We start from the raw sequence: 24,142 nt of genomic DNA, 5'->3' as shown, positions 1-24,142 counted from the left end.
TGTATGACCGAGCAATACACCGTTAAAGCTGCAGTGGTCTGAATGGAAAAAAGTTTCTGGTCCTTAAAGGGAAGGTTCAGGGAGGGCGGCTAAAAAATAAAAATCAATTTCCACTTACCTGGGGCTTCCTCCAGCCCGTGGCAGGCAGGAGGTGCCCTCGCCGCCGCTCCGCAGGCTCCCGGTGGTCTCTGGTGGCCGACCCGACCTGGCCAGGCCGGCTGCCAGGCCGGGCTCTTCTGCGTTCCAAGGCCCGGCACTTCTGCGTCCCATGCCGGCGCACTGACATCATCGGACGTCCTCCGGGCTGTACTGCGCAGGCGCAGTAGTTCTGCGCCTGCGCAGTACAGCCCGGCGGACGTCCGATGACGTCAGCGCGCCGGCGTGGGACGCAGAAGTGCCGGGCCTTGGAACGCAGAAGAGCCCGACCTGGCAGCCGGCCTGGCCAGGTCGGGTCGGCCACCGGGAGCCTGCAGAGCGGCGGCGAGGGCACCTCCTGCCTGCCACGGGCTGGAGGAAGCCCCAGGTAAGTGGAAATTGATTTTTATTTTTTAGCCGCCCTCCCTGAACCTTCCCTTTAAGGGGTTTTATAACTGCAGTCCTTAAAGATAACCTAAAGTAAAAAAAAATAAAAATGAGATGAACTCACCCGGGGCTTCCCTCAGCCCCCTGCAGACGATCGGTGTCCTCGCAGCTCCGCTCCGATGGCCCAGGACCCGCCGGCGAACACTTCCGGTTTGGCCGTCACCGGCCGACAGGCATGGGAACGCGAGTGATTCTTCGCGTTCCCAGCCTGTATATCACCCCCTATGCTGCTATTGCGGCCAGGAGGCCGCAATAGCAGCATAGGGGGCGATATACAGGCTGGGAACGCGAAGAATCACTCGCGTTCCCATGCCTGTCGGCCGGTGACGGCCAAACCGGAAGTCGTCGCCGGCGGGTCCAGAAGCATCGGACCGGAGCTGCGAGGGCACTGATCGTCTGCAGGGGGCTGAGGGAAGCCCCAGGTGAGTTCATCTAATTTTTTTTGGTTGCCTTTAGGTTCACTTTAAGTGGTTAAGCAGCAGAAAAAAAATAAAAAAATAAAAATTACACACACACACACACACACACACACACACACACACACACACACACACACACACACACACACACAGGTATTAGAATTAAAGGATACCCGAAGTGACATGTGACATGATGAGATAGACGTGTATGTACAGTGCATAGCACACAAAACTATGCTGTGTTCCTTTTTTTCTTTATCTGCCTGAAAGAGTTAAAAATCAGGGATGTAAGTGGCTGACTCAGTCCTGACTCAGACAGGAAGTGACTACAGTGTGTTGTGACCCTCACTGATAAATTCCAACTATAAAACCCTTTCCTAGCAGAAAATGGCTTCTGAGAGCAAGAAAGAGATAAAAAGGGGAATTTCTTATCAGTGAGGGTCACACTGTAGTCACTTCCTGTCTGAGTCAGGACTGAGTCAGCCACTTACATACCTGATTTTTAACTCTTTCAGGCAGATAAAGCATAAAAAGGAACACAGCATAGTTATTTGTGTGATCGGCACTGTACATACATATGTCTATCTCATCATGTCACATGTCACTTCGGTTATCTTTTAAGAAGCCTGGTTTTCCCAGATACCAGCATTAAGTAGCGATGTGATATTGGAATGAAGTAAGTATGTGCCTTAGAAACAGGATTTAAGTAGCCACATACCCACATGACTTGTTCAGTCACCTGTCTGGTAGTGTGTCTGGGCCTCTTCACATTTCCTGGCTGTAGTGAGTGCAACATCACTATTTCCCATTGGTAGACAAATGAAACCTTGGCCCTAATTTCGGCATAGGCTTACCAAAGCTCCATTGGTCCGATGTCTTCCTCTGTTTGTTCGCCATGCCTCCGGTTGTCCATTTCCTGATTGGCACCCTTTGACCCATCATACTGTGCTGCGCATGCGTACACGCCAGGTACGCCCTTGCGCTGGTGCCTCAGCGAGTGCAGTCACAGGCAGCCCAAAAGGATAAACTGCGCATGCACAGCATGTCAGGTCAAAGGGCACCGTCCAGGAAATAGACAATGCAAAGGCATAGCGGGCAAACTAAAGAAGACGCCGGGCCAGAGGAGGTGCGGTAAGCCTATGCGCAACCCGCCCTCCCCCCCCCCCCCCCCCACACACACAGGGAGACATTTTGAAATTTAAATTAGGGCTAAGGTATCCTTTAAATCAATGTTACATGCTGGGAGCATTGACATGTCACACTGACTGGACAGGAAGAAGGAAGAATGGGCTGGCAGGACAGGACAGGTGAAATCGCACCTTCACCAAGCTCTGATCAGTTCTCTGCACTGGGTACTCACCATTAGGCCAGGAACACACTAGCAGTGCTTTTCTAAGGCCCAGTGCAAACCAAAAACCTCTAGCAGATCTGCAAAACGCTAGAGGTTTTTGAAGCAGATTTCAGAGCGATTCTAGGCATGTTTAGAGGTTTTCTAACCATGCCTAGCGTTGTTTGGAGCGTTATTGCCGAAAACTTGAGAGACTGTGGCGCAAATCTCAGTCCCTAGAAGACAAACATGCCTTAATCCTCCACTTGAACTACCAAAAGGTAATCACGGGAAAAAAAATCATCCTTTCTATCACAAGAGATTGCAAATGCAGTTAACAAATCAGCCCAACTGTTCCGCACAGTGGAAAAACTCTGCAACCCGGCATGTCAAAAACTTAATAGCGAGTCTTCAAAGGACCTCTGTGACCAATTTGCCCATTTCTTCACAGACAAAGTCTCCGCTATAAGGTCCGCCATCCAACTTACAGCATCTGAGCCTAATATAGCGCCGAAGACCATTAGCAGAGACAACGTAACACCTTGGTCAAACTTGAAAGAAATTGATGAAGAAGTCACATCAAGCACCCTCCTTCACCTCCGCCTAACTACCTGTGACCTGGATCCTGGCCCACAGGATCATGTTGAACTGCCCCGACCTGTTCGTACCGGTATTCCTAAAAATTGTTAACTGTTCCTTACAATCAGGGATATTTCCTGCTTTACTGAAGGAAGCAATCATCAGGCCTCTCCTCCAAAAACCCTCCCTGGACCCAGATGCAATGACCAGCTACAGACCTGTCTCTAACCTCCCCTTTCTGGGCAAGCTAATTGAAAAAGCTGTTTACCTCCAGCTAGAAGCCAAAATCCTACAAAACAACAGTTATGACCCATTCCAGTCTGGCTTCAGGAAACACCACAGCACTGAAACTGCCCTCATCCAAATATGCAACCACCTGCTCATGGCAAGAGACAGAGGAGAGTGCTCGATCCTCATACTGCTAGACCTTTCTGCAGCCTTTGATACAGTTGACCATGACATCTTGATAAACAGGCTACAGGAATACTGCGGCATTGATGGCATAGTTCTTCAGTGGTTCCAATCCTTCTTGAGTGGCAGAACCCACAAAGTGTCTATGGGGCCCTTCCTGTCCACCCCTGTATAACTTAAGTATGGGGTTCCACAGGGCTCAATCCTCTCTCCCCTGCTTTTCACGATTTACATGTTACCGCTTGGAAAACTAATCCAAAAACATGGCCTGACATACCACTGCTATGCAGACGACACCCAACTATATCTTTCCTTCAAGCCTGGTGTGACAGACCCAACTCTAACTATAAACGCCTGTTTACGTGAACTACAGCAATGGATGAATGACCACTGGCTGAAACTAAATGCAGACAAAACTGAAGTCCTTCTGATTGGAGGGCAGAGCATGATAACAAAACAACTTAACTTGCAGTCTTCATCACTGGGAATAGGAGGCACAGATCTACGCAGCTCTGATCATGTGCGTAGCCTGGGAGTTCTAATTGATGGGAATTTAAACTTCAGAACTCAAATCTCTGCTGTGGTGAAATCATCCTATTTTCACCTGAAGAGCATTGCAAAAATCAAGCACCTCATCCCCCCAGAAGATCTGCCAACCTTAGTCCATGCCTTCATCACATCCCGACTGGACTACTGTAATGCTCTCTACACTGGCCTTCCAAAAAAGGTCTTGTACCACCTACAGCCGATACAGAATACTGCTGCCAGACTGCTAACCAGCCAACCCCGTCACTGCCACATAACGCCAGTCCTGCACTCCCTTCACTGGCTATCTATAGAATGGAGGGTCCTATTCAAGATCGGCCTACTGACATTTAAATCCCTGAATAATCTGGGCCCTGGATACATGAAAGATATGTTGCAGCTGCGTAGCAATCCCCGCATTCTCAGATCCACAGGTTCTAATAATCTAGTCATACCCAGAGTCCACTTGGAAACTTTTGGTCCCAGAGCCTTCTGTCATGCTGCCGCTACGTTTTGGAACTCCCTACCTCAACCGATCAGGACAGCTCCATCCCTGGCTGTGTTTAATCCAGACTGAAAACCCACCTGTTCAGTTTGGCATTTGCAGAAATATAACTTTTGTTGTGTGAATACTTCATCCTACTACCAATTACTGAATCTGAGAGAGCCTAAGCGCTTTGAGTCCTATGGGAGAAAAGCGCTATAGAAATGTTATTGTATTGTATTTTGTGTAGCAGATTACAAATATTGTTACAGTAAAGCTGTTACTGAAAAGCTTCTGTAACAAAGGTTTTTCAGAGCGGTGTTCCACTTTCCTATACTTTTACATTGAGGCAGAAACACCTCAGAAATCTAAAAAATGCTGCAGCCCCCGAGTTTGTGGAAAAAACGAGCCGCCCTGGTGTGCATCATCCCATTCACTCTCATTAGCCAAGCGGTTTTCTCCCTGCAAGCATTTTAAAAAACGCTTCAGAACCACTCTGGTGCGCACCAGCCCTAAGTGCTTGTGATTTGAAAAGCTCTTGCTAATGTAAGGCTATGGGGGATTTAAAAAAAATGACATCCCTCAAGTGCAATTGCACACATAGCACTACATTAGCAAGAGCTTTCCAAATCACACGCGCTTACAAAAGGTTTAGAAAAGTACTGCTAGTGGGTTCCAGACATTAAGGACTGTTGATGAGAAATAAATAATTCTGAGTTGATCCAAGATTATGCAAATGTACGCATACTTATACAGCTTGAAAGTAGACCAATCAAATTCCAACTTGTTAGGATGGGGATTGGTCCATTTTTGAACAGCCTACATTTATATACACAATTTGCATAATTTTACATCAATTAGAAATTACTTGCATCACAGGGACTGTCCCTAGGCACACATTTGAATTGGGTGCCGGTAGACTTGGGTGCAGGATACAGCCAGCATATGGCTAATCCTGCTTCTGCACAAGTCCGGGCCGTGGTAATTACTATTCCCCCTCCAGGCCGCCATGGATACTGGGGAATGATATAATTTGGCTTCCAGCGATTGCTGGAGGACGAATTATTGTGTTTTTTAAGCAACTTCGGCTCCGTCTTCTGATGGCGCCGACGTTACTCACTGAGCGGCACTATAGATGTGATTCCTATTACAGTCTATGGGGGCGCTGGCTGCGCCTAAATCTAGCAGCGCTGAAAAGCACTGCTCTGGTCTCTATTGTATGCATTCAGAGCCACAGTGGGCCACACCTGAAAATCTGACGGGGCACCAGTAGCCTGGTGCTGGACCCCTGAATACAATTCACTAAGCATTGCTGCATGTGCTAAAGCAGAAAACAGCTGATTTTAACAAACTTTTTGTGAAATGTTAATTCACTAAAGCTGCGTACCCAATTGGCAATTTTCCCGATGACGAGCGATTTTCATATGACGTCACAAGGTGGGTACAGGCGCACGAACCCGAACATCGCGTCGCACCAATAACGACGGACCGACACGGCGGATTGGATCTTTGAGATCCCTTATGACACCATGCAAAGTACTGCGATCGCTGAAGTCTTGCTCACACCGCTATGTACGTCACATGACCTCATGCTTTAACCCATCGACAGGAAGAGGCGTCACTGAAAGGGAAGTCGTGGGAGCCGTCGGGCAGTGAGTACGAAGCTTTATGGTGGCTGGATAGTGTAATGGTTAAGGGCTCTGTCTCTGACACAGGAGACCTGGGTTCGAATCTCGGCTCTGCCTGTTCAGTAAGCCAGCACCTATTCAGTAGGAGACCTTGGGCAAGAATCCCTAACACTGCTACTGCCTATAGAGCGCCTCCTAGTGGCTGCAGCTCTAGCACTTTGAGTCCGCCAGGAGAAAAGTGCAATATAAATGTTCTGTGTTTGTTTATTTATGCTGGGCATACACTGCTAGATAGTGCGCCAGTATCAAGTCAGCGGCTCGATGCCGGCGCGTCACCGCTTGTCCGCGCAGATCGATTCCCGCTCCTCCCTGCAGGCGCTTTCTAATCAGCGCTTCGTTATTTCTATAGTTCTGCCCGTCGGTATCGAGCGTGGAATTGATCCGGCGGGCAATAGGACCTGTCGGAAATGATCAATCGAGCCATCAGCGGCTTGATTGATAAGAAGAAACGGGCCGTGTATGCCCAGCATTAGGCCATTACTGAACAGAAAACTGCTGACCATTACCAACAAGTCTGTGCAAGGACTTGCGGACACAGGAGCAACAGATGATGGAAGGCAGATAAGAAATCACCTAATTACACTTAATTGACCACAAACAAACCCTGAGTCTTTCCCCACTCGTTTCCACTAGGGCGAATCCGCATGCGGGCACTGCATGCGGATTCGCATAGCTAATGTTAGTGGATGGGGCTGTTTCCACCTGTGCGGCGTGCGGGAGCGATTTGGCAGCGGGCCAAATCTGCACGGCGGGACCCACAGTTTTCGCCTGCGTCGGGAATTCGTGCGAATCGCCGCTAATGTATTTAATAGTAAAAATGCATGCGTTTGGTACATGCGTTTTTACCCGCGATTTCGCGTGCGATTTCGCACCCTTCCCAATGTTATTTTGTCCTGGCAGTGTCATGGTTAATTTCGCATGGCACCCTGCCATGCGAAATCGCACGCGAAATCGCGGGTAAAACGCATGCGGAAACGCACCCGCATGCGTTTTTACAAGCGTCGGAATGCCGGCGAAATCGCGTCGCACTAGTGGAAACGGGCCCTAAACATTAGTCACGCTTGAAGAATCTCACACCTAGCCTGGAAAATGGCAGTGTAAAGATAGGGGGGGGGGGGTGAATGTCTTAAACATGGTAGCCCTTTCAGCTATTTGAAGCCAGGAGCTGCTTAGATCCCTTTAAACCTACAGAGCTAATACATTTCATCAGCTGCAAGTTAATTATCCTGCAGATTTGTAAATAGGGATGGTGCTACAAGATGCAAATAATTCTGAGTCGATGAAGAATTATGCAAATTTATGTAGCTTGAAAATAGACCAATTGAATTCTACCCCAGCAAGATCCAATTGGTCTATTTTCAAGCTGCACAAATTTGCATGAAAAATGTACACAATCCTGCATCAGCTCCGAATAATTTGCATCTCAGTGATCATCCCTGTTGATTAAATATTAGCAACTCCTGAATACCTCTTGTAAAGTTTAGGGCGCTAGTCTACTGTAGGGGACCCAGCAAGAGACCTTGTAGGGAAATTCTGCTAAAGTGATTAGGTAGACAGCACCCTCACAAATGGCTAGGTTTCCAATAGATTGTAGTAAACTATGCCTACACTGTTCAGCCAATCACAACGCTTTGTGCTGTGAGGGCTTGTTCACACTAGGGGCGTTTGACATTTTTTTTAAGCGCGGCGATTTTTAAAATCACCCTGAAAGCGCTTGTGCAATGATTCTCTATGAGAAACTTCACATCTCAGTGGTTTGTTTCTGATCCGCTCAGAAAAGCGGTGCATGGGCCATTTTGGAGGCGATTCCGGAAGGTATAGGAAAAACGCAAAACGCTCACAAAATCGTTGTGCAGTGATTGCATGAGCGTTTCTAAGAATATATTGTATTTATTCTTTTCCGGATCAAAGAGTTCACTTCCTAACGTCAGGAAGTGAAAAAACGCAATCGCTATGCAAAAGCGCTTAGAAAAGCGCTTAACAAAAATGTCCAATGAACAGAAATTTAAAAAAAGGGTCAAAAAACGGCCAACGCAAACGGCCAACGCAATGGGAACAAGGCCTTAGAGGGTGCTGTGATTGGAGAACTGTTCCCTATGAGGTTTCCAGCGGGTCCCCAAAACTAGACTAGCGCCCAGTTACATTCCAGCCTTTTGAACCGGAATTTGGTTTGGCCAAAATTTCTGATCATCTCCAGGATGTCACTATATCACCTTTTATAATCTGTCTGATCTGTTGTAAAGAGCCCCTGTGGGGGACTTACTTTGGGAGGGGGAAGTGTCTGGATCCTAATGAGGCTTACCCTGTCTCCCTCTGCCAGTCCAATCCAGCGCTGGCAGCCCCGAATGGAGAGCCACAATAACATTTACATTGCCTGCCTTGTGCAGGAGCACTAGTGGCTCTCCGATTGGGCTCTGGTGGAAATAGGCGAGCCTGATCGGGTCCACTCTATTGCACAGACGGCTCGCGCCTGCACAGTGGAGCGGACCTGATCAAGCTTGCCCATTTCTGCAGGATAGGGATGTAGGCGAGCTGTTCTCTGTAAATAGCTATGGGCAGCCTGACCCTGTACTATTTCTGGGTCACAATGTCCCGCAGTAGTACCCATGCCTTTGTCTGCACGTGTCCATTACTATGCATGCCCTGGCCCGACGGTGCGCATCCTTGACTGCGCGCCTGTGGCCGGGCATGCATTGCACAAGTGTGTGACATCACGGGCCCCAGGCGAGCAATCAAGGACTGGCACCGCTGGGCCAGAGCATGCATAGTAATGGGTGTGAGCAGACAAGGGCAAGCGTACTACTGCAGGACATTGTGACCCGGAAGTAGTACAGGGGCAGGCTGCCCATAGCTATTCTCTGGTGAGCTGTTCTCCAGCATCACTACTGCAGGGGAGTAAGTGGAGTGCTGTTAGTGCGCCTGCGCAAGGCTCCCAACAAGCGGCAACCAGTGGATCTTCAGGAGTCCTAGCGCTGGATCCCATCTCCAGATGTGGAAGCCTCTTTAGGATCCAGAGGCTTTCACCTTCGCGATAAATACCAGCAGGACACTTTATTTTCACTACAGGTACATTTTAAATACAGATGTGTGAATGAAGGTTAGTATATTTCATAAATTAGTACTCTTGGTGTACAATTGTGATTACAAAAAAATAAAAAAATGAGATCTCCCCGGGCCAGGTAGGCTCCTGACGCCTGTCTACGCTGTTTTCTGTACAGCAGCCATTTCCTGGTTATTGTGGAAATAGTTGGATTATGTGCAGCCGTCACACACGGTACACAGACAAAGCAGGCTTGGGACCCACTAGAAAGCATTATCGCAATCGCTAGCGTTTTGTGGTAACGGGATTGCGAGTGATTTAGGAAGAGATTTCCCTGCTGCTATACAATACATTAGAATGGAAATGTTTCCAATGTGCTGCATGTCCTGTGATTGCGATTTGCCTGGAGGGAATTAACAACGCCCCCTTTGCGGGAAACTAGTAACCCTCCACTTGGCAGGCAACTAAGAATACGCCCTAAAGGGCAACTGTCACGGACGATTGCGGGGACGCAGGCGCGTCCTGGAACCGCCCGTGAAGAAAAGAACGATCGCACTCGATTCCTGCATCGATTGCGCTTCAAATCGATACAATCCGGGTTTAGTGTGTAGGGGCAGCTGCAGTCTTTTCTCAGCAGAGAGAGAGCCCCAGCCTAAATGCTGGTTGGCCCTTTTGATATGCTAATGAGCCTGGGCCCAGAGAGTCCCTGGCTTCAAGCTGTGCTGATGGCCCATCCATCAGGTATAAGGTGACAAACACCATGACAGAACCAATTTAGAGTGAGGAAACTCAGACACTCCGACTCCTTTTCCCAGCAGGGAGCCGACATGTGGCTTGCTGCTGCCAACTTCAAAGAACCTTTGCCTGGGAATGACCTGGTATAAATCCCAGGGGTCTCTCATATTCCATAAACTGCTATATGTATCATATTTTCTGTGTTGCCAGGCTGGCAGACCCTCCAAACTAACAGAGCAGGTAGGGCCCTGCCTGGCGTTGGTTCTGAGAACATTTCAGAACCTTCTGAGGTAAAGACTGCCCGTTAGGCAGTTCAACAGTGCCCTAATAGTACCACAGGGGTCCCACCCCTCATGTTTGGTATCAGACTGCTGGGTACATCGAGGCAGACCTGAAAATATTAGTAAATCTGCCCTGACCTGTACGGTTCTGTGAGATAGAGCCCATATATGGTTAAGGCATGATTTCTGGTCTCCAGGACAAGGGCAGGACTCATCTCATGTTCTAAGGGGGTGTGTGGGCCCGCCCTCACTTCCTCCTACTGAATCAGGGGCATAAGAATGGCAGAGGAGCCAAACTCAGTGTCCTCCACCCTGAAAGATCTTGAACTCATCAGGTGCCAGCTTGAGGATATGCTGGCATCCACCTGGTCTGAACTCTGAACTCTGGACTTTGAAACCAAGAACTTTATGATTCTTCCCACAATAAGGACATCTTTCCAGGAACTAAGTATTTTTCTCCCTTCTTTTATTTTTCCTACTGGCTATTACTGTTTTCATAATTGTTGATTTTCATAATTGTCTGTATATATTAATTATTTATATTGCGTGAATAAACGACTTTCCCCAAGTCATTCACTGTTTCGCTACCCTGCTTATCAGCACACACAGAACTGATCCCGGGTCTCTGAAGATACGCTACTGTTTGTTTGTTGTTGGCTAGACAGAATATCGTGTGTTTAACGGTTTTATTCGCAGGATTAGTCAGTCAGTTAGTGGGCCCCACGGTCCCATAGTAACCGCGGTGGTGGCAGTTTACTCTGAACCAGTGGGTGACGTTGTAATCACCCGTGTCTCACAGGCTCCCTTCTGAGTTGTCTGCGGCTAATTCTTAACGGTTCCTGCGCATTGACTGCGACCAGAGTTCGCACGATCTGTGCGCTGGCACCGTTTAGAAGGCTAAGTGCGGTCAGCCACGGAGGGCTCCTGTGACAGTGGTGGCAGCGGTGGGATCTGTGTTGTGCTGAAAGTATCTGCGATAGCGCTAGCGCTATCGAGAAACGAACTAATTCGTTGGTGTAGCTGGAAGGCAATATATTTTTTATATATACAGAGAGACTGTGTAGCCAGTACCCCTTCCCCAAAGTTTTATTTTATTTGGCATGGAAATGTCCGGGAACTACCAGAACATGTGCCTAGCAGACCTGGAAAATCTTTGCGAAGAGAGGGGCATTGGCATCCTCCGCAAGACAAAACGGGACCTGATAGCAGACTTGTCCAGATGGGATGCCCAGCAACTGCGGGAGCCGGGAGTGTCCGCTGAGGTGGATACCAGCCCATCTGACAATCAAGGGGAACCAGAGGCTGAAGATCTTAGGCGTACAGAGGTTGAGCATCCTGCGGGCCCTGTTGCAACAGTTACGCCAGAGACTGTCAGTATGGACCCCAATCCCAGAGTTTCTGACATTACTCGCCCGGAACTGGCCAGTACTGGACTGTCCATGGGTGCTGACCCGGTAATGCAGCAGGCATTACAAAAGCTGATGGAGACTGACCTGGAAAAGTACATGCAGTACATGGAAGCACGAGAGGAACGGGAGCGCCAATCTGCAGAACGCAAAGCTGCTGCTGCTGCTGCTGCTGAACGCCACGCGGAGAGGGATGCCGCAGAGGCGCGGGAGAGACGACAGCATGAGCTCAACATGGCAAAGGTGCAACAGGCCAGCCGGAGTTCACCGCCCAGCCTCCCTGCTGAAGGAGCTGCAGCACCCGTAAGTGCAAAATTTAAATTTGCTAATATTGAAAAAGACACTGACATTGACTTGTTTTTGCGGTCTTTTGAAAAAGCATGCCGTCAGTATCGTCTGTCCCAAGACCAGTGGGCCAGACATCTGACACCGTTGCTGCGCTACAAAGCGCTTGATGCTTTCGCAGAATTGCCTGCGGAAAAGGATAATGATTATGCTGCTATAAAAGACGCTATCATTACTAAGTACCAGCTGACGCCAGAAGCCTATCGGAAAAAGTTTAGGGCCTGGCAGAAAAAGCCTTCTGATTCGTACCGAGATGTGGCCAGCAGCTTGCTCACCACACTCCGGCAGTGGACTCTAGACCTCACCAAAGGGTCTTATGATGTCCTGGAGGACTTGATAGTCCTGGAACAATTTCTGAACATTTGCCCTGCTGATGTACGACAGTTTGTGTTAGAACGCAGGCCGGCTTCAGCCACTGTCGCTGCAGACCTTGCTGAGACTTTTGCAACTACCCGGGTGGCTGATACACGCAGAACTGTCCCATCCAGCTGGAGAGGAGGTCAGCCCAATACCTCGGCAGACCCTCCTGCCCCTGTGAGCCGTCCGCCACAGAGGCCACCCAGCGCAGCTGCTGCACCCAGGCCCGCAGCGCCTGGAGAGGTCACCTGTCACTACTGCCGCCAGCCCGGACACATGAAATTCGACTGTCCGGAGCGGAGACAGACACCACCAGCACCTGGATCATCTGCATCACCTGCACCTCACCCACAGCAGAGGCAGCCCGCCAGCGAACCACAGCCTGGATCATCCGATTTTGTCCTGTTTGCCCGCGGAAGGGAAATCCACGACCGAACCGACCAGCAGCAACTTGTTAGAGTGAACGGCAAAGTTGTCACCGGATTTCGAGACACCGGAGCTGACATCACGTTAGTTCACTCACATCTTGTGCCAAAGGAGAGCATCAGCTCCAGCCGATCCCTTGCCCTTACTGGAGTAGAGGGCACCCTTTTCCACATAGCCCACGCCAGAGTGAAGCTGGATTGGGGAGTGGGAGGGGTCCACGAAAGGGTTGTTGGGGTTATGAAGGATCTCCCAGTCCCTGTGTTGCTAGGGACTGATTTGGGCAAGCTTGTGTCCTACTATGAACCTGCCACGACCGCCTTGTCGCTCACGGAAGGAGACGGACTCTCCACCCACCACCAGGTACTTTATACACTTGGGGGAGCACCAGGGGGAGGTGGGTTGAATGTGCCCAGTTCAAGGGTACCAGGTTCAATAGTGCCTGCTTCAAAGGCACCTGAGTTTGATGTACAGACTGTCTGTTGTGATGATGCTGTAACTGTACCTGAGTTTACTGTACAACCTATCTGTAATGAAAAAATGTCTATACCTGTCAATATCATTACTGCATGCAATGATGATTTGAGTACTGTCCGTCTGTGCCATTCTGACAGTGTACCGGTGCTAGCAGTACCGCGCAGCTGCACTGCTCAGAACCTGGGCTCAGAACAGGTGGAGGGGGTTCCGGCCTCCTCCCCCTCCTCTGACCGCAGGGATGAGACCTTTCAGCCGCTGGCCTCGTGTGACATGAGCCAGTTGGCTGAAACTGACAGCGCCGTATTCTCAGCTGCACTACAAAGTGACCCAAGCCTGGAGGTGCTCAGGCAGCAAGCCGCTGAGCCCCTCGCAGACGGGGCCACTTTCAAGGTGTACTGGGAAGGTGGGAGACTGTACAGTGAGTCTGTACAGCCCCCTACAGGTAGATCCCACGCGAATACCAAGTGGCTTGTGGTCCCGAGTGCGTTCAGGGGACATGTGCTGAAATCCGCACATGGTAATCCTCTGACAGGGCACTCGGGTGTCCGCAAGACACTCGCCGGTATTCGGAAACAGTTTTATTGGCCCCGGATGAACAGGGATGTAGCCAACTACTGCAGGGCATGTGCCGTCTGTCAGGAGCTGGGAAGGTCCAGGGATTCCCGCGGGGTTCCCTTAGGTCCACAGCCACTCAGCAGGGGAACCCTGCGTGGGCTGGCTGTTGACCTAACCAACCCACTGCCCGTTGTCAGCAGTCTCGGCAGACACCACGTCCGACTGCAGTGGCGCAAACGCCCTGTCCAGAACGGTCCATGTTGGGTCAACCCTGCGGGTAGCAGACCGCGACCGGTCCAGGGGAACCGAGCCACAGGCTCCAATAGGTTTTCCCGCCGTACCGGCAACTCGAGGCCCGTCAGCCAGGTTAGCGGCGCCGCCACACATCTTGCGGATGAGTGGCTAAGCCACAGGCAAGGGGGAGGGCTGTCACGGACGATTGCAGGGACGCAGGCGCGTCCTGGAACCGCCCGTGAAGAAAAGAACGATCGCACTCGATTCCTGCATCGATTGCGCTTCAAATCGATACAATCCGGGTTGAGTGTGTAGGGGCAGCTGCAGTCTTTTCTCAGCAGAGAGAGAGCCCCAGCCTAAATGCTGGTTGGCCCTTTTGATATGCTAATGAGCCTGGGCCCAGAGAGTCCCTGGCTTCAAGCTGTGCTGATTGCCCATCCATCAGGTATAAGGTGACAAACACCATGACAGAACCAATTTAGAGTGAGGAAACTCAGACACTCCGACTCCTTTTCCCAGCAGGGAGCCGACATGTGGCTTGCTGCTGCCAACTTCAAAGAACCTTTGCCTGGGAATGACCTGGTATAAATCCCAGGGGTCTCTCATATTCCATAAACTGCTATATGTATCATATTTTCTGTGTTGCCAGGCTGGCAGACCCTCCAAACTAACAGAGCAGGTAGGGCCCTGCCTGGCGTTGGTTCTGAGAACATTTCAGAACCTTCTGAGGTAAAGACTGCCCGTTAGGCAGTTCAACAGTGCCCTAATGGTACCACAGGGGTCCCACCCCTCATGTTTGGTATCAGACTGCTGGGTACATCGAGGCAGACCTGAAAATATTAGTAAATCTGCCCTGACCTGTACGGTTCTGTGAGATAGAGCCCATATATGGTTAAGGCATGATTTCTGGTCTCCAGGACAAGGGCAGGACTCATCATGTTCTAAGGGGGTGTGTGGGCCCGCCCTCACTTCCTCCTACTGAATCAGGGGCATAAGAATGGCAGAGGAGCCAAACTCAGTGTCCTCCACCCTGAAAGATCTTGAACTCATCAGGTGCCAGCTTGAGGATATGCTGGCATCCACCTGGTCTGAACTCTGAACTCTGGACTTTGAAACCAAGAACTTTATGATTCTTCCCACAATAAGGACATCTTTCCAGGAACTAAGTATTTTTCTCCCTTCTTTTATTTTTCATACTGGCTATTACTGTTTTCATAATTGTTGATTTTCATAATTGTCTGTATATATTAATTATTTATATTGCGTGAATAAACGACTTTCCCCAAGTCATTCACTGTTTCGCTACCCTGCTTATCAGCACACACAGAACTGATCCCGGGTCTCTGAAGATACGCTACTGTTTGTTTGTTGTTGGCTAGACAGAATATCGTGTGTTTAACCGTTTTATTCGCAGGATTAGTCAGTCAGTTAGTGGGCCCCACGGTCCCATAGTAACCGCGGTGGTGGCAGTTTACTCTGAACCAGTGGGTGACGTTGTAATCACCCGTGTCTTACAGGCTCCCTTCTGAGTTGTCTGCGGCTAATTCTTAACGGTTCCTGCGCATTGACTGCGACCAGAGTTCGCACGATCTGTGCGCTGGCACCGTTTAGAAGGCTAAGTGCGGTCAGCCACGGAGGGCTCCTGTGACAGCAACTAATACACCCCCCCTTGGCGGGCAACTAGTAACTCCCCCCTGGAGTGAGCTAACAACCCCCTCCCTTGTTGAGCTACTAATAACCCCCCCCCACTCTTCCGGAGGGAAATAAACACTGGAGGTTGCAAGATCTTACTGCCGGGATAAGGGAAAGATGTGCTGCACATGCCCTGTACAGGAAGTTGCAAAATGTTATGAGTTGGTCTGTCTAATGTACTTTTACTGCAGCAAACATTGTCAAAAGTTTTCATAGCTATGAATACTGTATAGTCAAGTAACAGCCACGGCATGATCACACAGAGGACCAGCTGTGGTCTTCCCCTCCCCATCAGCGCACTGTGGTGGCCTCCTCATTACTTGCTCCTGAATCTAGGCACGGGGCAGTGATGAGGTGAGGACTGTGGCCACTGCACAGGAAGAAGCTGTCCAATAGTGATGGGCTTACGAGTACATTACTAGCCAAATTTGTGATTCTAATGAGGCCTAATAGCCTCAGGTGTGCAGCTGGGAGAGAGGGAGTTAATTACCCAGGTGTCCGGCGCTTCTATGCGTATCACACGCACTCAATACCGCGTTCGCTCGCACTCAATACTGTGCACTTCCTTCTTCCGGCCGGAAGTGCGCGGTATTGAGTGTGAGGGTGTGATACGCATAGAAGCGCCAGACATCTGGGTAATTAACCCCCTCTCTCCAGGCCGCACACCTTAGGTTATTAACCACTTGAGGACCGCAGTGTTAAACCCCCCTAAAGACCAGGCCATTTTCTGTAAATTGGCCACTGCAGCTTTAAGGGCTTGCTGCAGGGCCGCACAACTCAGCACACAAGTGATTCCACCCCCTTTTCTCCCCACCAACAGAGCTCTCTATTGGTGGCGTTTTTGTTTTTTTTTAAATAATTGTTTGATTATTTTGTTAATAAATTTCTCTTTTTTTTTGTACTTGTCCGTTAGCCGGGCGCATCCTCTAGGTGGCGACAAAACTCCACCAGAGTTACATCTTTCCCTACTATCCATGGAGGGAGAATAGTAAATAGCGGCACCTGCCGGATGCGCCAGGCTAACGGATAAGTACCTTTTTTTTTTTACCTTTTTGTCCCCAACCCTCCCTCCCCCGCCAGCCAATCAGCGTGATCGGCTGTTATAGGCTTCAGCCTATGGCAGCCAATCACTTTCCTGCCTCTGGAGGGCTGTACACGGCTGTCGCCAGTACAGCGCTGCCTTAGATCGCAGCGCTGTACAGCAATAAAAGACGGCAGTTTTGCCATCTAACAATCTCCCAGCGGCGATCGCCGATAGGAGACTGAAGGCGGAGCTCCGCCAGAGCGGGAATGCGCATCAGCGTGCGCGATCGTCTGCAAACCACGCCCCAAGAAGAACCTCACGCCGATTGGCATTAGGCAGTCCTACACGGCTCATACTGGTACTTTGTTAATCTATCCAATGGGAACATAATGCATGTGGCGGTGCAGCAAATGAAAGTAGAAATGCTGCCCATAGCAACTGCGCCAGTTATATCAGTCAGTGCAGAGGATTAAGCATGAAAGTGGAACTACTTTCAAAATCAGTTTTTAACAATAGTGGTTTATTTGCAGAGTGTAACAGCAACACACTAATAATCAGAAACAATATCTGCTGAAGCACTAATGACAGGCCAGGCCATGCAGACTTGACAGGTGCTCTTATGTGTGAGCGGAATGTGCTGGTAGCTGGAGGTGGCAGAGGTACAGAAAGCCATGTAGGCAAATCTAGGTAAATAACAAGTCTATGTGAGGTAAAGCAGTTTGGGCAAGTGAGGGGACGCCGCGTGTCCCCCGCATCACCTCCCGCAGATCGTCTCCGGCACCGTCACCTGATCGTCTCCCGCTCTGCAGGAAGCGCGCCATGTGGGTTGCGTGGTAAACCTCACGTGCGGACACACTAGCGGCGGTACGAGCAGCAGAAGCGGACGCATCTCCGGACTCTCCCCCACCGGCACACATACATTCTTGTGTAACAAGAGCCGCCTACTTGCTACAAGCATCTCACAGAGGACCGATGGATCAGCAGTGCGCATGTCAGACAACGTCCTGTACGGAGCGCCACCGTGTGGCCGTCAGTAAGGTGACCATTAGTCTATAGCAAAATCTGTTTAGGGAGGCAGCAGCATAGAGATCACTCCTCCCCCTTGTTCTCCTTCTCCCGGCAGCCAGCAGATAATCAGGGCGCAATACACGGTCACATCCAGCTGGGGGAGATAGAGCAGGAGACGGAGAGGTGATAATAAACCCCCGAGCACCGCACTCAGGGCCGGTCCTAGACTTTTTGCCGCCTGAGGCAAATTTTAAAAAAAATTATTGCTGCCGCCGCCCCCCCCCCCGGTGGGGGGGGGGGGGGCGCCGCCGAGCTGGAGGGGTAGCGGGCAGGGCGGGGGTATTGGGCCTAGCGGCGGGGAGGGGGGTCGGACCCCCCCCCCCCTCCCTCGCCTGGGTCCCCGTCCTCCGCTCCCTTCCAGCCTTAAATACATCCGAACTAGCGCAACTCGTAAGAGGCAGTGGGCGGGGAGGACTCACCTCTTCCTCGCTCGATCCAGCGTGCGCTCCACTGACGTCCCTTCCTGCAGCGCCGTCCATTTACAATACAGTGGGCGGCGTGCAGGAAGTGACGTCAGTGGAGCGCACGCTGGATCGAGCGAGGAAGAGGTGAGTCCTCCCCGCCCACTGCCTCTTACGAGTTGCGCTAGTTCGGATGTACTTAAGGCTGGAGGGGAGCGGAGGACGGGGACCCAGGCGAGGGAGGGGGGGGGGTCCGACCCCCCTCCCCGCCGCTAGGCCCAATACCCCCGTCCTGCCCGCTACCCCTCCAGCTGGGCGGCCGGCTCCCCGCACCCTCCGACGGGCGGATGCCGCCCCTAGAAATTTGCCGCCTGAGGCAAAAGTTTCACCCCGCCTCATGAGCGGGCCGGCCCTGACCGCACTGGAAGCAGAGGAGACGGCAGCGAGAGAGAGACAGGCTGTAACCTGCAGCTTGTGCCTCCTGCTCGCCTCTGTATGATCCTCCCCAGTGCACTCCTCTCCCTCCCCCCCTCCAGCCACAATAAGCAGCAGCCATAGGGATACATGTCCAATGTGATCAACTATGCAGCCCCCTTGTTTATATAGAGATAGATGTCTAGCCATGCACTTCCTATCTATCTTTACTATGAAGCTTTACTCCTCAGTAATAGCTAAACTGTAATGATGATCTAGTTGTAGAAATGACAATAGATGCTCTATCTAGTATTACTATCCAGTGATATATATGTTATATATGAACATTAAGCCATGTTATATATGGTATATATTGTATTACATAAAGTACTTTGGCCAGAAGTGCTCGTGTCACAGGCTCGAGCATCCACAACATGACATCAGAATAGCTGCTGCTCAGCGGAAACACGAGCAATGAACGGGCTAAGGAGTCTCTGCGCTGCACGAGAGTCACATGTCTCTGCTGTACACAAGCTGACACCAGACGGGGAGTCCGCTGCCCACTAGAGGCATCAACACGGAGCAGCCAGGAACCAGAAGCATATACACCAGCCCAGAGGAGAGCATTAGTAGTGTGCGGAGCTCCCCCTTGTGGCCGTTATAAAGAAATCTCACTGTGAAAGTGTCCCTATTGACATTTTTTTTAAGATGAAAATAAAAAGCGATAGAAGCCAATTCGAACAGAGGAAGAGAGTGTATTCTGATTTCTGCATGTGAGAATTACTGTATGTAAGGCTGCTGAACAGTAAGGCTGTAATGGCGGCAGCTGCTTACCAGGGCCGGCCCTAGACTTTTTGCCGCCTGAGGCAAAAATGTTTTTTCCGCCGCCACCCCCCCCCCCCCCTGTGGGGGGGGGGGGGCGCTCTGGGGGGCCGCCGAGCTGGAGGGGTAGCTGGCAGGACGGGGGTATTGAGCCTAGCGGCGGGGAGGGGGTTGTACCCCCCCCCTCCCTCGCCTGGGTCCCCCGAACTGCGCTCCCCTGCAGCCTTACATAGAAGAAGCAGCCGCTATTTGTAAGACGCATGGGCGGGGAGGACTCACCTCTTCCCAGCGTGCGCTCCACTGACATCACTTCCTGCAGCGTTGCAGGAAGTGACGTCAGTGGAGCGCACGCTGGATCGAGGAAGAGGTGAGTCCTTCCCGTCCGTGCCTCTTACAAATAGCGGCTGCTTCTATGTAAGGCTGGAGGGGAGCGGAGGACGGGGGACCCAGGCGAGGGAGGGGGGGGGGTCCGACCCCCCCTCCCCGCTGCTAGGCCCAATACCCCCTGTCCTGCCAGCTACCCCTCCAGCTCGGCGGCCGGCTCCCCGCACGGACGGGCGGATGCCGCCCCTGGAAATTTGCCGCCTGAGGCAAAAGTTTCACCCCGCCTCATGAGCGGGCCGGCCCTGCTGCTTACAGAGCTGCAGGTGATCAGGGGCGCTGCTGCTGCAAATGACAGTCTACATAGGTAAATAAATGTGTCCTGCATACAATGGGGGGTTTAATCATAAAGGTGACTGTTAGGTAAAGCATAGCTCCCAACTGTCCCTCTTTGGGAGCCCTGTCCCTCTGTTCAACTTCCCTCCATATTTATCCCTCTTTCATGATGTTATCGCTCTTTCTATGTAAATATATGTATATCTCTACTGAAAAATGTGTTTAATTACCTCTAGACTTTATTACCATCTTTTAAATTGATTAATTTCTTATTTTCAAATGTTAATATGAAGAAAAATACACCAGGATAGAAAGGACCAGTGTGGTTTGAATTATAAAACAACATATTTTTCTTATGAAATTTAAATGGTATGCGTGACTGGGGGTGTGCCAGGGGTGTGGTCAGGGGTGTGGCTTAAGTGTCCCTCTTTCTCATCTCAAAAAGTTGTGTGGTATGTAAAGCAGTAACTGCGGGGGAAAAGACGAGGGAATGTTTGAGGGCGCGTTTCCACTTGTCCGGCGCGATTCCGGTGCAGAAAACGTGTGAACAAATCTGCAGGCGGTTGCGGGTTCATTCGCGTTTCAATGCATTTCTTCACGTGAAAACACACGCGGTTTGCGGTATGCGATTTTAACTATGTCAATGCCAGTAAGCATTGACATAGGTTTTTAAAAGAAAACGCATGGAAAATTGCAAGAGTAAAACGCTTGCGATTTTCCAGTTAGTTACATTTGCGGCGAAACGCGCCCGGGTGTGCGGCGAGTGAATTCTGATGGTTCTGCTGTGCAGATTTTTTGGCTAGTGGAAACGAGCCTGTTTAGTTACATTATTTATGCGAACCTGCATGTAGAAAATGCATGCAGATTCGCTGTAGTGGAAACGGGCCCTGAAAGGAATACTGCTAAATTGAATTTAGACTTAATCTCTCGTTTCAGGAAAGGTGACAGAAGAAGATTAGGCGGAAGACTGGAAAAAAAAGAAGATGGTGCTAGAAGACAGCACAGGTGAGTCCTAGATAAATAAAGTATGCATTTCAGTGTTTTGTTTCAGGAAAGGTGATAGAAGAAGATGAGGCGGAAGACTGGAAAAAAAAAAGAAAAAAAGATGGTGATAGAAGGCAGCACAGGTGAGTCAGAGATAAAGTGTGCATTTCAGTGTGTCGTTTCAGGAAAGGTGACAGAAGAAGATTAGGCGGAAGACTGGAAAAAAAGAAGGAGATGGTGATAGAAGGCAGCACAGGTAAGTCAGAGATAAATAAAGTGTGCATTTCAGTGTTTCGTTTCAGGAAAGGTGACAGAAGATGATGTGGAATATGGAAAAAAGAAGATGGTGATAAAAGGCAGCACAGGTGAGTCCAAGATAAATAAAGTGTGCATTTCAGTGTTTCGTTTCAGGAAAGGTGACAGAAGATGAGGCGGAAGACTGGAAAAAAAGAAGAAGATGGTGGTAGAAGGCACCACAGGTAAGTCTGAGATAAATAAAGTGTGCATTTCAGTGTTTCGTTTCAGGGAAGGTGACAGAAGATGATGTGGAAGACTGGAAAAAAGAAGACGGTGATAGAATTCAGCACAGGTGAGTCCGAGATAAATAAAGTGTGCATTTCAGTGTTTCGTTTCAGGAACGGTGACAGAAGAAGATGAGGCAGAAGACTGGAAAAAAATAAGAAGATGGTGGTAGAAGGCAGCACAGGTGAGTCCGAGATAAAGTGTGCATTTCAGTGTTTCGTTTCAGGAAAGGTGACAGAAGAAGGTTAGGCGGAAGACTGGAAAAAAAGGAGATGGTGATAGAAGACAGCACAGGTGCGTCCGAGATAAAGTGTGCATTTCAGTGTTTCCTTTCAGGAAAGGTGACAGAACAATATTAGGCAGAAGATTGGAAAAAAAGAAGGAGATGGTGAAAGAAGGCAGCACAGGTGGGTCCGAGATAAATAAAGTGTGCATTTCAGTGTTTAGTTTCAGGAAAGGTGACAGAAGAAAAAAAAGGCAGACGACTGGGAAAAAAGAAGATGATGGTGATAGAAGGAAGCACTGGTGAGTCTGAGATAAATAAAGTGTGCATTTCAGTGTTTCATTTCAGGAAAGATGACAGAAGAAGATGAGGCGGAAGACTGGAAAAAAGATTGTGCTAGACGGCAGCACATGTGAGTCTGATATAAATGAAGTGTGCATTTCAGTGTTTCGTTTCAGGAAGGGTGACAGATGAAGATTAGGCGGAAGACTGGAAAAAAAGAAGATGGTGATAGAAGGCAGCACAGGTGAGTCCAAGATAAATAAAGTGTGTATTTCAGTGTTTCGTTTCAGGAAAGGTGACAGAAGATGAGGTGGAAGACTGGAAAAAAAAAAGATGGTGAAAGAAGGCAGCACAGGTGAGTCCAAGATAAATAAAGTGTGCATTTCAGTGTTTCGTTTCAGGAAAGATGACAGAAGATGAGGTGGAAGACTGGAAAAAAAGAAGATGGTGATAGAAGGCAGCACAGGTAAGTCTGAGATAAATAAAGTGTGTATTTCAGTGCTTCGTTTCAGGAAAGGTGACAGAAGATGAGGCGGAAGACTGGAAAAAAGAAGATGGTGATACAAGACAGCACAGGTGAGTCCGAGATAAAGTGTGCATTTCAGTGTTACATTTCAGGAAAGGTGACAGAAGAAGATTAGACGGAAGACTGGGAAAAAAGAAGAAGATGGTGAAAGAAGGCAGCACAGGTGAGTACGAGATAAATAAAGTGTGCATTTCAGTGTTTTGTTTCAGGAAAGGTGACAGTAGATGAGGTGGAAGACTGGAAAAAAGAAGAGGGTGATACAAGACAGCACAGGTGAGTCCAAGATAAAGTGTGCATTTCAGTGTTTCGTTTCAGTTAAGGTGACAGAAGATGAGGTGGAAGACTGGAAAAAAGATGATGGTGAAAGAAGGCAGCACAGGTGAGTCCGAGATAAATAAAGTGTGCATTTTAGTGTTTCGTTTCAGTTAAGGTGACAGAAAATGAGGTGGAAGACTGGAAAAAAGCAGAAGGTGATACAAGACACCACAGGTGAGTCCGAGATAAAGTGTGCATTTCAGTGTTTCGTTTCAGGAAAGTTGACAGAAGATGAGGTGGAAGACTAGAAAAATAGAAGAAGAGGGTGATAGAAGGCACCACAGGTGAGTCCAAGATAAATAAAGTGTGCATTTCAGTGTTTCGTTTCAGGAAAACTGACAGAAGAAGATGAGGCAGAAGACTGGAAAAAAAAGAAGATGGTGATAGAAGGCAGCACAGGTAAGTCAGAGATAATTAAAGTGTGCATTTCAGTGTTTCGTTTCAGGAAAGGTGACAGAAGATGAGGTGGAAGACTGGAAAAAAAAGAAGATGGTGATAGAAGGTAGCACAGGTGAGTCCAAGATAAATAAAGTGTGTATTTCAGTGTTTCGTTTCAGGAAAGGTGACAGAAGATGAGGTGGAAGACTGGAAAAAAGCAGTAGGTGATACAAGACAGCACAGGTGAGTCCGAGATAAAGTGTGCATTTCAGTGTTTCGTTTCAGGAAAGGTGACAGAAGATGATGCGGAAGACTGGAAAAAAAGAAAAAAAGATGGTGAAAGAAGGCAGCACAGGTGAGTCCGAGATAAATAAAGTGTGCATTTCAGTGTTTCGTTTCAGTTAAAGTGACAGAAGATGAGGTGGAAGACTAGAAAAAAGAAGATGGTGATAGAAGGCAGCACAGGTGAGTCCGAGATAAATAAAGTGTGCATTTCAGTGTTTCGTTTCAGGAAAATTGACAGAAGATGATGAGGCGGAAGACTGGAAAAAAAGATGGTGCTAGAAGGCAGCACAGGCGAGTCCGAAATAAATAAAATACGCATTTCAGTGTTTCGTTTCAGGAAAGGTGACAGAAGAAGATTAGGCGGAAGACTGGAAAAAAAGAAGAAGATGGTGGTAGAAGGCAGCACAGGTGAGTCCGAGATAAATAAAGTGCGCATTTCAGTGTTTCGTTTCAGGAAAGATGACAGAAGACGATGAGGCGGAAGACTGGAAAAAAAGATGGTGCTAGAAGGCAGCACAGGTGGGTCCGAAATAAAGTGTGCAATTCAGTGTTTCGTTTCAGGAAAGATGACAGAAGAAGATGAGGCGGAAGACTGGAAAAAAAGAAGAAGATGGTGCTAGAAGGCTGCACAGGTAAGTCAGAGATAATAAAGTGTGCATTTCAGTGTTTCGTTTCAGTTAA

General features: G+C 49.3%; 2 protein-coding genes across 2 annotated transcripts in view; one reads left to right on the top strand and one right to left on the bottom strand.

Annotated features, from left to right (window-relative positions):
* LOC137535346 (zinc finger protein ZFP2-like) overlaps positions 1 to 17,549 on the bottom strand; it is a 51,115-nt gene extending 33,566 nt beyond the window's left edge. The window contains exon 1 of the mRNA XM_068257174.1: positions 17,372 to 17,549. The gene's annotated coding sequence lies outside the window, so the exon portion shown is untranslated. The remainder of the gene's footprint in view (positions 1 to 17,371) is intronic.
* The window catches only part of LOC137537127 (uncharacterized), a 627,974-nt gene that overhangs the window by 115,611 nt on the left and 488,221 nt on the right, over positions 1 to 24,142 (top strand). The window lies entirely within an intron of this gene.

Source organism: Hyperolius riggenbachi, chromosome 10 (genome assembly GCF_040937935.1).
Source record: "Hyperolius riggenbachi isolate aHypRig1 chromosome 10, aHypRig1.pri, whole genome shotgun sequence".
Lineage (NCBI taxonomy): Eukaryota > Metazoa > Chordata > Amphibia > Anura > Hyperoliidae > Hyperolius > Hyperolius riggenbachi.
The sequence above is the reverse complement of the archived record's forward strand: the minus strand, read 5'-3'. Positions and strand labels throughout refer to the sequence as shown.